The sequence below is a fragment of the Hyperoodon ampullatus genome, assembly GCF_949752795.1.
Source record: "Hyperoodon ampullatus genome assembly, chromosome: 5".
Taxonomy (NCBI): domain Eukaryota; kingdom Metazoa; phylum Chordata; class Mammalia; order Artiodactyla; family Ziphiidae; genus Hyperoodon; species Hyperoodon ampullatus.
This window is the reverse complement of record NC_136918.1, coordinates 10,705,110-10,721,246: the sequence shown is the minus strand read 5'-3', so window position 1 is coordinate 10,721,246 and position 16,137 is coordinate 10,705,110.

The window sequence follows — 16,137 nt, the reverse complement described above, 5'->3', positions numbered from 1 at the left end:
TCTTCACATACATAGAAAAGCACTAAAATCTTTAACTTGAGATGTCCATTCTTTGTGATTAGCAGTAATCTCTTGATGTTCGTCATTTTTTTTTTTTTCGCAGCAAAATTGTATATATATGCTGGCTTCTCATTTACCTCTTAAGAACAGTTCCTCAGAGCTGTCTGAGAGGCTGTCTCCTGGGCTATAGTCCTCAGTAAGGTCCCTGAATAAAACTTAACTAACAACTTTTATGTTTTGTGTTTTCCTTTCAGTTTACACAGCCTACTGGGAACGGTCTAAAAACTTAGGTGGGGTACTACTGGGCATATACCCTGAGAAAACCATAATTCAAAAAGAGTCATGTACCACAATGTTCATTGCAGCTCAATTTACAATAGCCAGGACATGGAAGCAACATAAGTGTCCATCAACAGACGAATGGATAAAGAAGATGTGGCACATATATCCAATGGAATATGACTCACCCATAAAAAGAAACGAAACTGAGTTATTTGTAATGAGGTGGATGGACCTAGAGTCTGTCATACAGAGTGAAGTTAAGTCAGAAAGAGAAAAACAAATACCATAGGCTAACACATATATATGGAATCTAAAAAAAAAAAAAAAAAGAAATGGTTCTGAAGAACCTAGGGGTAGGACAGAAATAAACACTCAGATGTAGAGAATGGACTTGAAGACACAGGGAGGGGGAAGGGTAAGCTGAGAAGAAGTGAGAGAGTGGCATGGACATATATACACTACCAAATGTAAAATAGATAGCTAGTGGGAAGCAGCCACATAGCACAGGGAGATCAGCTCAGTGCTCTGTGTCCACCTAGAGGGGTGGGATAGGGAGGGTGGGAGGGAGACGCAAGAGGGAGGAGATATGGGGATATATGTATACGTATAGCTGATTCACTGTTATAAAGCAGAAACTAACACACCATTGTAAAGCAATTATACTCCAATGAAGATGTTAAAAAAAAAAAAACTTAGGTGGGGTAAGGTGTAGAACCTCCTTGAACGTTAAAAAATGCTCAGGCTGTATCAGTGTCTGGATCATTTATCTATTGCTGCTAAACAAAAGTATCTAACACTTAGATATGGGAACATATGTATATGTATAACTGATTCACTTTGTTATAAAGAAGAAACTAACACACCATTGTAAAGCAATTATACTCCAATAAGGATGTAAAAACAAAAGTATCTAACACTTAATGACTTTAAAAAATAAACATAAATCAACCACATAAGTCAATTATTTGCTCATGATTCAGTGAGTCAGCAATTTAGGCTGGGCTCAGCTGAGCAGTTTTTCTGTTGCTTTTGCCAGGTCACTCATGTGGCTGCAGGTATTAGGTGGCTCAACTGAGACAGGATGGTCTATGATGACCTCATGGACATGTTGATGAAAAATTAATCAGTCGATCTAAGAAAGAAATGGGAAATTTTATTCAAGCCAAATTGAGGATTGTAACCCAGGAACAGCATCTCAGAAGGCTCCGAGAACTGTTTCTGCCCATTAGAAGTCAAGGTACAGTTATATAAGTTTTTTTGAGACAAAGCGTTGTACATTAAATGACATATTATGGGCAGTTTACATAATCCAGATCTAAGCGTCATGGTGGACCCTTACAAGATCAAGAAGGAATGTTATCTTTTCAGGAGTTGTATTTTTGATGCTAGGAGAATGTTGCTCCTATGGTTGATTAGGTATTTCTGACTATGAGGGAGGTTTGGTCAATGCAATAATGCAGATCCATGATGCACAGTAGGTGGTAGACAGGAGGTCAAAGGGTAGAGAAAATCTCTTATGTTTAAATTCTTCTTGTCTTGCCATAAAATGTGAATTTTATTTCACAGACATAACTGGCAGTGGGTACTGCCCATCAGCTGAGTCACATGTCTTCAGGCCATGTTCTCAGGCTCCTTCACAGAACAGCAGCTGTGCTCCAGGAGGGCAAGAGCAAACACCTTAAGCCATCTTGAGGCCTAGGTTCAAAATTACACCATTCTGCCATAATCTATCAGCCAAAGCAAGTAACAAAGCCAGTCCCAGATTCAAGGAATGGGAGAACAGAATCTACCTCTTCATGGGAAGAGGAGAAAAGCCACACTGCAAAGGAGCTTGTGTACAAGTGGGATGGATTACCTTCCACAATGTCTTTAATGCATTTTTCCTCACTCATACCTGGAGTGACAGCTCCCAATATAGAAAGAAAAGGAAAGGATAGGAAAGGGAAGGGAAGGGAACCTGGCATTTAAATAAATGATGCTGACCTTAGTAACTTTGGAATATGTTTTGTCTGGAAACTGTTAAGACTAAAGACAAAAGGAAAGGTGCATAAATACTGTACTTAGATGGATAAAGTTGTTTCCTGTGGAGGTTAACATTTCTGAAAGTACTCTACATATATACTGAGATTGAGCAAATAAGTAAAGGCAGGACAGGTGGTGGGAGCCAGGTTTCTCCCTATTGGAGAAGGAGGCTACAGGCTAACAAGAGGGGCAGGCTAGAATGAACCGTGTGGGCTTGGATTAAATTTGGCGACATCAGCATGAGCTCATGTTTAGCTTAATATAGATACAGAGGGATAGATACATGAATAACTATAGATATTTGTGTATACATATGTGTACATGTATGTTAATACACATACATATATTTCCTAGCTCTCTGCACTGAAAAGGCTTAGGAGCAATGACACTCCCATAGCAACAGGCACACCAAGGGCCCACATGTTGCTTTCTGTACCATTCTCCTATTAAAGAACCAGTGATCTTTGGAGAAATGGCTGATTCTAGGGCTGGTGCCGGGAATATACCAGATGAACCTGGAGTGTTTTGTAGTGCCAGAAAGTAAGGAAACGCTGAAAAAATAAACGATGTGGTCATGTCAAAGGGACACAGGAGCCAATCTGAAGAGCTCCCAATGGCCAAAGCTGAAATAATTCAAACAATAAAACAAATAATATGGTATTGGGTTATAGCCCAAAATATAAAATAAATATTCAAGAGTCTGTGCTGATATAAATGAATGATTGAATAAATAAATAAATGGGGGAGAAGACACAAATCTCTCATACAGGAGAATTCCAAATAATTTATGTAGATATTTCTCTGAAAGACGCAGCTTAACTCCCCACCCCTCAAGTATAGGCTGTGCTTAGTGACTTGCTTCCAAAGAATAGAACAGGAAAGTTAAAAAAAGTAACTTTACAGTGGAAAAACGTGGCAAAAACTACCTCAGGCAGGTGATCAAGGTTAACACTTACAATGATAAGTCATGCTAGTAACATGAACCCTTGGTATGAACATGAACCTTAATGAGATGAGAATGGCACTTCACCTGTGTGGTCATACTTCCCCAAATTCCATAATCCCTGTATAACCATGATAAAAACATCAAACTACCCCTCAAAACTGCCAAGATCTTTAAAATCAAGGAAAGTTTGAGAAACTGTGATAGACTAGAGGAGGCTGGGGAGACATGAGGACTAAATGTAATGTGATATCCTGGAACAGAAAAGGGACATTAGGCAAAAACTAGTGAAATCCAAAAAATTATGGAGTCGAACTAATAATGTACCAGTGTTAGGTCCTTAGCTGTGACAAATTTACCATTGTAATGAAAGATGCTGATGACAGGGAAACCAAGTGAGGGTTATACAGGAACTCTCTGTACCATCTTTGCAACTTTTCTGTAACTCTAGAAGGCTTAATAAAAAGCTTATTAAAAAACAAACCTGACTCCTACTCTCTGGTTTAACCTTACATCTGCTTTCCCAACTTTCCATCCTACGATCTTGGACCTGGAGTCTCTTAATATGCCCAGCCCTTTGGGTTGAAGTCTGGATGACCCATTGATTTTCAAATGAAAAACATATATATATATATATATATGTTTAAATATACATATATACATATACATATACATGTGGAATGCACACACACATACATATATGCATATACACACATATATAATCACATTGCAGAGATACAAGATAAAAATATACCAAAAGTAAAAATATAAAAAATAACCACTGCTAGCAGCCCTCTGCATAGCCCATTAGGCTTTTCTGAAATAAGAACAAAGTTTCACACGCTATTGAGAAAACTACCTTCTTCACAATGTGTATTTATGAAGCTTAAGCTTTAAAGCCCCACATAAGCATAGACCCCTTCCAGGTATCTGAATCTATCTTCTTCTTAAAGAAATTGTGTAAACTTCAGGCCCTACATACCTGGATTCGCTCACTTCCATGTGAATAAGTGTATCTCTGCATTATCATTTTAAGTGCCAGAAAGCATCATAGTATTTGACTGCATGGATGGACCATCCTTTTTTCAATTAATCCCTTAAAGAGATGTCTAGCTTTTCTAACTCTTTGGAATATCACTCAGTATTTGCACTTGGGTGTTGAGTTAGCATCGCTCTAAAATGCTTCCTCTGAGCCCTGAAGCCCCGCACTCAATCCAGGCTTCTAGCTAGTGTTCCTGTCCTTGGTGCTTCTGGCCCCTAAAGGTCTTGAGGGGAGAACTGGGAGTAAATTTGGGACAACAGAATATAAGTGCGAGTTCTTGAGAAGGAAGTCAGTGAGAGGAAGCTGTGTTTGGAGACTGTTATTATGACAAGCATTTTATCAACAAATCAGTATGGCGTGTGTGTGCTTTGCAAATGTAACTCTCAGAGTAACAGGAAAAAGAGAAACTGTGACAGATCTGAGACCCTCCTGTAGTAGCAGTTGCAACCCCAGGGGCATAGGATCCCTTGACATGGCTCTTAGGAGACACAATCTTTGAGCTATAAGTAAACAAATAAATAGGAAATAGAGGGTCTGCTGAGAGGGCAGGGATAGGGTATGTGGGTGGGTACACTTTAGAAAGGTACCCCCATAAGCTACCTTTTTTTTTCTCCTGTGAAAATAGGAGGCCCCGTTATGCAGGAAGAGACAGGAGTTTGATGTTGAAATATGCACTAAGTCGACAGAGGAGGTTATAAGAAAGTAAATTCATACCAGCAGCACAAGGGATGGTTTAAGTTTGGGAATGAAGCCTAGTACATCACTAACCAGACACCAGACACAGTGAAGGAATCGCACAGCTCCGGGCAGAATCACAACAAAACAACAGCCAGTCCCAGGAAGGGCAAGGCAAGCCTGCAAGGAAGAGGGGCCTCGCTCTTTCTGACAACGGTAGGCAGGAAAGGGTGGTCGTTAAAGAAAGCATTTCAAATGTGGAATTGTAGGGCCAGAGCGGCACAGTGAAGAGGGCTGGGGGAGGGGGCACACCCCATCTTTGAAGTTCACTAGCTCTGGGGCCTTGGGCAGACACTTAACCTCTAGGACCATAGTTTCCAGTATGTAAAATGGAAATAGCATACCTCTCTTGCTTTAAAGATTAGATATAAAGTGTTAAGCACAATGCCTATCACTTAGTGTGTGCTCAAGGGGAGTGGTATTTTAAATGATGTTAATAGACCTAAATCATTTGCTTCTTCTCTCTCCCTGTCTCTTTTTGGTAGCTTCTTCTCTCCCCAAGCTCCAGGTCACTTCTGTGGTTTCTCACTCTCTCTCCTTTCTTAGGCAGAGCCATTGAGCTCTTTCCACCTGCTTTTCCAAATTTAAAAAGATGAATTGTTCAGTAACTCTGGGCATAGGCTTACTCCTTAGATTTATTTACAATGGCTAATCTCTTTGTTTCTAAAGATACAATTAAAGAACCTCTGGCTGCTCTTGCACTTCATAAGACATACACCTGTGTGGACACTGTTGCTCCCAGTTCCCTCACAGCCATTGCTTCACCCTTACCAAGTCTGGGACAACAATGGACAACTTTCTGTTCATCTCCATGGTGTCAATCAGATGTTAAAGTTAAAAGATAAGTGATAGTCTGGCAATTTCTGAAAAGGTTAAAAATAAAATTCCCATGTAACCCAGCAATTCCACTCATGCATATACCCCCAAAATTGAAATCAGGGACTCAAACAGTCACCTGTATGCTAACATTACTTTCAGCATTATTCTCAATAGTCAAGAGATGGAAATAATCCAAGCATCCAACAATAAATAAATGGATGGGGAATTCCCTGGTGGTCTAGTGGTTAGGACTTTGTGCTTTCACTTCTGAGGGCCCGGGTTCGATCCCTGGTCGGGGAACTAAGATCTCACAAGCCATGCAGTGAGGCAAAAAAAAGAAAGAAAGAAAAAGAAATGAATGGATGAACACAATGTGGTACAGACATAAAATACAATATTCTTAATAAGGAATACAATTCTGGTACATGCTACAACATGAGTGAACCTTGAAAACAAGTGAAGGAAGCCAGACACAAAAGGACAAATGTATGACTCCACTTACATAAAATATTTAGAATAGGCAAATTCATAGAGACAGAAAGTAAATTAGAATCCTGGGGCTGGGGAAAGGGGTAATGCAGAGCTGTTGATTAATGTGTACAGAGTTTTGTGTGAGGTGATGCAACAGTTTGGAAATAGACAGTGGTGATGGTTGTACAATATTGTGAATGTAACTGATACCACTGAACTGTACACTTAAAAACGGTTAAATGACAAATTTTGTTTTATATATTTTACCATAGAAAGAAAAGAAGAGGCATGACACATTGGAAAAAAAGCACTCTAATTCATCAGTTAGAACACAAACATTTCTTCAAATTTTAATATATCTGACACCAACATTTGTTTTACAATCTCTGCGTCTTATGTTTGCTGTCTACCAGGCTGTAGTTGTGAAATGAAGCCATTGCCTGCACATGTTCAAATGTGGTTGATACTCCCATTATTATTGGAAAGGTGCAACCTCAAAACACGAGGGTTGACATGCTATTCAAGAACCATTTAAGGAGAAGAATGAGACTTCTAGTTTTTTTGTCTGAAACCCTGTTACTTCTATTGGTAAGTTCAAGACAGTACCAGCATCAAAACTTAAAGAATTGGTGGCTATGGCTTGGAAGAAAATTCTGGAGACTGCACCGAAGCACTCTTTGGAGAAACGTGGCTGCACCAATGTTCTTGGTGACACAGAGGATGACATATAGTGTGGAAAAATGTCTACAGCAAGGGCTCTGATAAGTGTGTCAAGAGAGTGAATTCTGAATATAAAATGTTTTGCAAATACCTTAGCCAATCTATTTTGCTTATATTTTCCCTCTTAAGTATACACTCAAAAAGTCTAAGCAAGCTCTTTCAGTACATATAAAATAAAAATTATAAGTGATAAGACTCACTGTGACATAGCTTCACTAACAGCGTTTTATTTTGTTTTTTAGGCTTACTCCCCTTAGGAGTATATAAAATAATGGTATCTCACAAGCAATGGCACCTTAGATTTAATAAATGCAGTAATTGTGGTAAATAACCAAAGATTAATATCCTTAATAAGATGAAGCGCTCCTACAAATCAATAGAAAAATATCAACCAGCTTTTAAAACTGGTCAAAGGATAACAGCAAGCAGTTCACACAAAAATTAAATGGTCATCAAACTTATTGGAAAGATGGTTAACCTCACTAAGGCAGGAGCTGGGGTGTTGGGGGAAGACATTAACTCATGTTTCCAAGTGGAAGGACTGCCTGAGAGGGGCACTCCTGATCTGTCTTCTCCCCTTCTCCAGTGACTCATCTAACTGGTGAGTTGGGAAAGGGAACTGGACATGTGTGGTCAGACACTTTCTCTTTCTTTAAGGGGTATGACTGTCTTCTGAATCACAAACTCTCTGCTTCTCCATGTATGTTTTCCAAGGAGAGACAACCAATGGCAGAAGGTCTGTTGTTTTGCAACGCTGCCTGTGATAAAAGTGGGGAAGATTAATTCTAGGATATAGTATTCAGAAGACGATTTTTATCATGGACATAGGCCATGCTGTCCAACAGCTTTATATTGATAAATAGCATAGGTGATATTCTCCATCTCCTTGATTCCTGCATTTGCCTCTCAATTTATTCTAAATCAGGCAGGAAGGTAAGAGGGTGTTATTAGTTCTCTCAAGCTTCATCAACTAATTATTAGGAATAAGGGGAATAGTATTTTGCACATAATATTTGTAAAAATAAAACTAAATAGGGAATTCCCCGGTGGTCCAGTGGTTAGAACTCGGCACTTTCACTGCCAGGGCCCAGGTTCAATCCCTGGTTGCGGAACTATGATCCCACAAGGTGTACAGCACAGCCTATATGTATATACATATATATATATATATATGTATATATATGTATATATACGTATATATATGTATATATATGTATATATATGTATATATACGTATATATATGTATATATATGTATATATACATTATAGTCAGTGTTGGCAGGCAGTAAGAAGCCTATCCTCGTACAGTTTAGGGGAGAATAAGTTGGGAAGCCTTTAGAGAGTTTGGAAGCTATATTTCCATATTTAAATATGCATACCTTTGACCTGGCATTCACTTCCTACAGAAGTACTCATATATGTACAGTGTTATTTGTATAAGGATAGTCAAAACAACTGTGTTTAATAGTGAAAAATTGGACATGATTACAAAAATAAAGTATGGTTATTATTATTTTTTTTTTTGGTACGCAGGCCTCTCACTGTTGTGGCCTCTCCTGTTGCGGAGCACAGGCTCCGGACGTGCAGGCTCAGCAGCCATGGCTCACGGGCCCAGCCACTCCGCGGCATGTGGGTTCCTCCCAGACCGGGGTGCGAACCCGTGTCCCCTGAATCGGCAGGCGGACTCTCAACCACTGCGCCACCAGGGAAGCCCAAAGTATGGTTATTTTTATGCAGAAATACTATGTAACAATTTAGAACAGGAGTTGGCAAACTGTGACCCATGGGCCAAACTTGGCCTATTTTTGCAAATAGAGCTTTATTGGAACACAACCATGCTCCTGAGTTTTTGTATTGTCTATGGCTGCTTTTGTGCTATACAACTGCTATACAACGACAGAGTTCAGGAATTCCAACAAAGACCACATGACTTGCAAAGTCTTAAAGAAAATGTTTGCCAACCCGATTTGGAAAAATGAAGTAGATTTAGACTGATAGGCTCTGAGTTCTACCAAAAAAAAAAAAAAAATCCAGTTGAAGACTAGTATGGTGCCTATTATGTAGTTAATGTGATCTCCATTATGTAAAAAATCTGTATGTATGGCTACATAAATGCAATCCAACACAAACAGTATGAACAGCAGTTACTTTTTTGAAGGAGAAGAGCTGGGGTAGGGGAAGAGGGGTGATTTTAATAGGTATATATTCATGTGTTACTTTTGGAATTCTTATACAGGCATCAAAAAGGGCAAAAAAATGTCTGGATCCATCCAGGGATTTCTCTCTTTGCCTTCTAGCCTCTCTAGCCCTTTACTAAATCCTTGCTCTAGACTCATGTTCTGACAAGCCAAGAAGAAAAACTCTTCATCTGCTTCTGTACCATTTTTACTGGTACTGTTTCCTTCCAATGAGGAGGGTGTGGAAGAAGTGGCTTATTATTTGATTATTAATAAGTTCGCATATTTTGCCATGTCAGCCCCATTATGTATCCTCTTTTCAGAACTGTTAAGACTTAAGTTACATATACTATGCTGGTTTCATTATTTTTGATCAAAGAAGATTCTAAGTAAAACCATGAGCTGAAAATAAATAGCCATACTTTAAGTATCATGGTAACTGATATTTTTTACTTTTTGATATTTCAACAAAAGATGCAAAAATTTAGCTTCAAAAATGATAATTAATTTGACAAAAGTCTTGGAACAGTCCCTTCCCCGAAAAAAGTTTGTGATTTTTTTCCCCCTGTGGATTATAAATTATTATCCTATGAAGCACAAGAACCTGGAAACTTAAAATTCTCATGCTGAATCATACCTTTGGCAATTTCATCTAAACCACAGGAAGTTTTCTAAAAATATCTGCTGCCTTTCCTCCTGCTAAAACTAGTTTAGAGCCTTAAGTTATAAAGAGGTAAAAGTCATGGGTGCCTGTGCACTTCCAGCTAGCAAGAAGCCAATTATTTAATCCTTGAATGAAGCCTCTTCTTTCTCTCTGGGCAAACCATCAATGTTTATTTGTTATTACCATGTACTTGTATAGCACTTCACAGCTTACAAAGTGTTTTCCCTTACATTACTGCATCTGGCCAGTAAACTTGTAGTAAGAGTCAAAAGAGGAAATTCTGTGTTTTTTAATGTGAACACTATCTCACAGATGTTAAATAATTTGTCTAGGGGAACAACTGGCAAGTATCAAAGAAGAGATTCAAACTCTCTAAGAAACATTTAAGTATACATTTTTAATAATTCAAAGATGTCTTTGTTCTCTTTTTCACTGCCTTTTCTCAAATGACATCAGAGAAACATTTTTTCATGGGGGACATGTAAGTGTTAAGTGTTTGAGATTTCTATTTGTGGCTTTAATAACAAAAAATGACTTTTTAAACGAATATTAGTTTCAGAGGAAGATAGAAAAGAGCTATACTCAAAACTTCATTACAGGGCTTCCCTGGTGGTGCAGTGGTTGAGAGTCCACCTGCCGATGCAGGGGACACGGGTTCGTGCCCCGGTCCAGGAGGATCCCATATGCCATGGAGCGGCTAGGCCCGTGAGCCATGGCCGCTGAGCCTGCGCGTCCGGAGCCTGTGCTCCGCAACAGGAGAGGCCACAACAGTGAGAGGCCTGTGTACCGCAAAAAAAAGCAGAAAACAAAACAAAAAAACTTCATTACATCTGAGTACACCAGTATCATTAACTAATTTCATGAGACCAAAATCTGCCTGTAACTTCTAATTCTTACCTTATTCTACTTCCACAACATTTGAAAATAAGTTATGTCTGAAAATCATTACATAAAAGGACCACAAAAATATAGTGTCCCAGTAATAGTGGGGAAAAAAAATCAAAGAAACTCAAAAATACAGGCGTTGATTAAAAAAAAAAAAAATTCTAGAAGGTTGCCTTTCAGAATTGTTAATGAGACAACTGAAAACACCTTTCAAAGCAAGTCTCAGGAAATAATTTGGGTAACCCAATATTATGAAGTGATTACTTAAAAAACGTAAAGATAACCTACGTGGGAAGTCCTTAGGAGACTGTAAGTATAATTAAGTAATTTGCATAGCTAAAAAAAGAAAAAAATGAATACATATTACAAGAAACTAAAACCAATAATCAATGTCTTCAAGTATAAAAAGAAAAAATGGAAAAATAGTGAGACCACTCAATGTCATTGGAGAGCCACTGGTTTTGTTTCAGGATTAAAGTGAAATACAGAGAGCATTGCTTCTGCTTGTCCTACCTTTATCTAACAGCCTACAGGTGACCTCTTTCAGTATTCTGAGTCACTGAAACACCTGAGATATACAACTAAAAGGAAAACAAATTAACAAAATCCCAAGCCTGACTGCATAAATGTTGAGCTTATTTTAATGGTCTGTCACCTTACAAGGCAGACTTTCTTATAGGTCTGTATAGTCTTAGAACTTGGGAGTATAAGGCATGATGTACAGTTTCAAGTTATCTGTAGGATAAAGAAAGGGAAGAAAATAACTTGAAAGGTTGAGGTAGATCCCTAGAGACAGACTATATTAGTAAACTCATGTTGGGAAGAGTAATCTAATCTATATAGATCTATGAGGCCTAACATTTCAAGGTCAAAGACGAAAACATCTTACCCTTTTATTTCTCTCACTCTCTACTCTTCTCCCCGCATCTCTCTCCTTTTTTTTTTTTAACCTTGTATTTGTTTTTAAATTTTTTAAACATCTTTATTGGAGTATAATTGCTTTACAATGGTGTGTTAGTTTCTGCTGTATAACAAAGTGAATCAGTTATACATAGACATATGTCCCCATATCTCTTCCCTCTTGCGTCTCCCTCCCTCCCACCCTTCCTATCCCACCCCTCTAGGTGGTCACAAAGCACCTAGCTGATCTCCCTGTGCTATGCGGCTGCTTCCCACTAGCTATCTATTTTACATTTGGTAGTGTATATATGTCCATGCCACTCTCTCACTTCTTCTCAGCTTACCCTTCCCCCTCCCCTACCTTGTATCTTAATTGGGATTTTTCTACTTCTTGCCCTCACAAATCTTCCCCTCCACTAATTTATTAAAAATTGAGGATATGGATGTAAACGTTTTATGCAATTATATTCATATGCTCTTGTCCTCAACTATATGCTTCTGGTTCTTAAAAGTTGCCACATGGTATAGGAGAGTGTTGAAGTCAACCAGAAAATCAATGTTGAGCCGCAGGTCTGCCACTACCTATTTTTGTGACCATGGGCAAATAACTTTTCAAAAAAAAAAAGAACTATAATGTCTTTATCCAAAATTTAGACATATAGACAAAATTTAGACTTCATATAGGTAGTTTTATCGTTTTTCCACATATTAAGGCAAGTGCAAAATTAAAGTAGATGAGGTTACTCAAGACATCCACCTTTTTGTTTAGTTGTTCAAATTTGTTTCCACTTGGTTTTAAAATAGATTTGTTCAAATCAGGATACAAAGGTGACATTTGCATTTACTTTATATGTTACTAAAGTCTCTTTTAATGTATAGGGTCCCTCTCCTTTTCCTTGCAATTTGTTAAACAAAGCCAGGTCATTTATCCTGTAGAATTCCGTGTTCTGTTGATTGTATTCTGTAACATGTTCTGTAACATGTTCTTTTGTGCTGTGTTTTTCCCATTAATGGGTAGATCTAGGGGCTTGATCAGATTCAGGCTTTTTTTTTTTTTTCCCTGTCAAGACACTTCATAGGTGGTGCTGGGTACTTTTTCATTGAGTTGTATTAGAAGACACATCATTAAGATTAACCAATGAGTTCATCAGGCTGCCATTCAGATCCATTCATCCAAAGTTCCTCATCAGCTTTTCAATTAATAGCTTCAGCTGTCACTGATGTGCATTGCCTAGCTCTTGCCAATTCATTAGGAATTTAAAAATGGTGATATTCTAACAATACTCCTTCTGCATACTAACTAGAATAATGCTACAAATTCTTCCCCTCAGTTGTTTGATTATCCTGGGGGTAAGGCAGGATAAATGCTTCTTTCTCTCCAGGTTTCCAGTTTTCAGAATAATTCCTCAACATCTTTCCAAAGGTAACTGAGTTGTTTTGTTTTTGTTCATGTTTATCATTTTGAATGCATAGGTTACATATTTAATGAATTTCATTGCATTTCAGTTATTATCCTTATTTATCATCATATTACTCCATGCATGTATCGCCAGTGGTTTAAAGTCCCTGCAGTTGGATCTTGAGCTTCTGAGAAAACATCTTTGAGTTTCCGAAAGCTCTCTTGCTTTGGTGATATTGAGGTATTAAGTTTTTGGATGTGAAATTTTTGCTGGAGAAAATGCCTAATGTGCACAGCTGAATCAAATGATATCTCTCGTAAAATAAGCTGCGGCAAGTAGGCTGAGGTACAGATGAAACAAGTTTGGCCACCCGTTGCTAACTTTTGAAATTAGTATAACCACAGTTTATTATTGTTCATTATATTATTTTCTTGTATACATCTGAGAAATTCCATAATGAAGTTCTCTATCCCATTTTAGTAGTAAAAGTTTAAAAAGTCACCAACTACTACAGAAAAACAGAAGAAAATAAACACACCTTAAGTTCGGATCACACCCAACCAGATAGTTTCTGAAAATTATATCAAAATATATGCAAGAGAAAAAAAAAAAACTTATCTATATAACCCCACTTTCCATTCAAGAAAAAGCTGTATATTTGAAGTTAAGAGATAGTCTGAAAAGTGTGATTCTTAAAGTATTCTTTATTAAGATCATTAAAAGTTGTAGAAACAACTTTATATTATAAAGGCACAGGGAGACAGTTCTGATAAAATATTCAAATTAAGCAGTAACTTACAGTACAAAAGACAATTTTAATGCACATACAAATCCCAAATGTCTGATTCAAAAATATTTTACTGCGTCTATTAATGGGCAATGATTAAAAATATAAATTGCTGCTGTATAATAAATATCTGATAGTGAACATCTTGATAGCAAAGTGAACAAAATATTTATTGCTTTTCACATACATATTTTTCCCTGTAATTTTAAATTCCTAATTCTTTTACTATCTTCTCCTCAACTTTTCCAAAGATAAAAGAAATTACACGTAATCTCATGGGGGAAATGGTAGTTATAAAAAACTACCTCAAGTTGCAATCACTGCTGGCAGTGTTTTCTCACTTCCTGTTCTGCAATCACAATCACTCTTCCAAAAAGTAAGATAAATGTCTGCTAAACCACAGAAAGACAACTCCTCTAATGACTGGCATTCTAAGGTTTGTAATGAATACTTATCAAATATAAAAGGTGCTCCATTTTGAAAATGTGTATTTTATTTGAAGTTTTGAGTAAGAGGCGAATGTTTGACACGTAATTTTACCTACTCCCCTCAAAAGTTTTCCAAAGTTGTAAAAAGTCAGCTTAGTAAAATTTCCAGCACTTAAATATTTCTTTGAGGGCTAGTTGATACATGTAATGTACTGATGTATAAAAATTAACTTTACAACGAAGAGATCTTACCCTTCTTCCAGTTTTTAAACTGGGATTAACTTTATTGATTTCCTCCTGCTCTTTTTGTAGCAACCCAGTTGCAGATGGTACAGGTGGAACTTCCATCACAACGGTAAAATAACATGAAAGCATCATCCTAATTTAATGAATGCTCTTTCAACTTAAGAAATACCCACATTAAAGTCTTTGATAATCATTTTAAAGTTACTTAACCATATGTCATGTTCAGACAGTGTGTAGCAGCTAGTAATGTACCTGGCACAGAGTTGATGCTCAATAAATAGTTGCTGAATGAATGAAAAAGAAAAGAAAAACTTGGCTTTGGTTGTGCATATTTAATCACTTTCTGATTAGAATAAGGTCAGTCTAGAACTAAATACTGCACACTACACCAAACTTTGCGGTAAACAAAAGTTGTACTTTCAAACAGAAAAATATCACCTATGTTAGTGATAGCCTATTTATACATATATTGTAACTTTAAAAAACAGCCCACAGAAATCTCACACGTTTAACTTTTATCCATATACTTAAATTTGATGATTTTTATGGCTAACAATTGGGTAATGAAGATCAAGTTGGACAGACTGGCTAAACCTGTCTGCTTTATAGTAAGAATTATTAGTCCATCAATAAATAAAAAGTTATGATGCCATATTAAACTCAAACAATGACTACCACATTGACTTTTGCAAAACTACCAATGAATAAAAGGTACGACATCTTTAAGTTACATATGTTTGGAAGCAGTAGCTTAACTTTTCAATGTAAAAGAATAATCAGGAAGATATGAATTTAATAATGACAGAGTTGAAGTACTGGAAGTAGGATAGTAAAAATAGGTAGGTGACCAATTTTAAAATCTAACCATAGGACTAGGTCTAATATTTCTTTGGCATGTGCATTACTATCCTGGAATAGTTAGCATTTAAAAAATACTGGGTTTTTTTTTTTCCCTCAATCAAATTAACATCAAGCTATAGATTGCTAGTATACTCTTAAAGCCTTTTAAGGGACAAAAATGACATTTTGCAACATATGCCAAAGTTCATGTTTAGCGTACACTTATAATTTATTGGCATAGAGGGATGTAACTGTTAAACAACCTTAAATGATCTCATGCAATGGTGAAAACACAGAAAGTGGGAAGAAATGTATTTACATAATAAAATATTCAGCTTTCTGAAAAAACAGTAAACCTGGGAATCCTGCCCTAACGGTAAATGTGTACCTTACAGCACTGAATGAAAACTAGCCCAGATGTAAATGAATACCTATAGTAACCTGAATGTGTAAAATTTAATTAAAAACATAAAAATGGGAAAAAAAACCCAAATCTACACATCAGAAGGAAAAAGTAGCCTATAAAACAGGCCAATCTAATTTGACATTCAAAGTAAATACAAGAGATTCACAAAATCATAATCATAACGCAAACTAAATCAAGTACCAAGTACCCTTTGATACACAAGCCAATATAACTATCAGACTCATTTCCAATAGCTTAACAATACTCATTAATCCAGTCAGGCATTCAGGGGGTAAAGCAGTTAACGATAGCTCAAGCCTCCAAAGTGTAAGAACAAACTTATTTGCAGAAGCATCATGTGATTTTTTG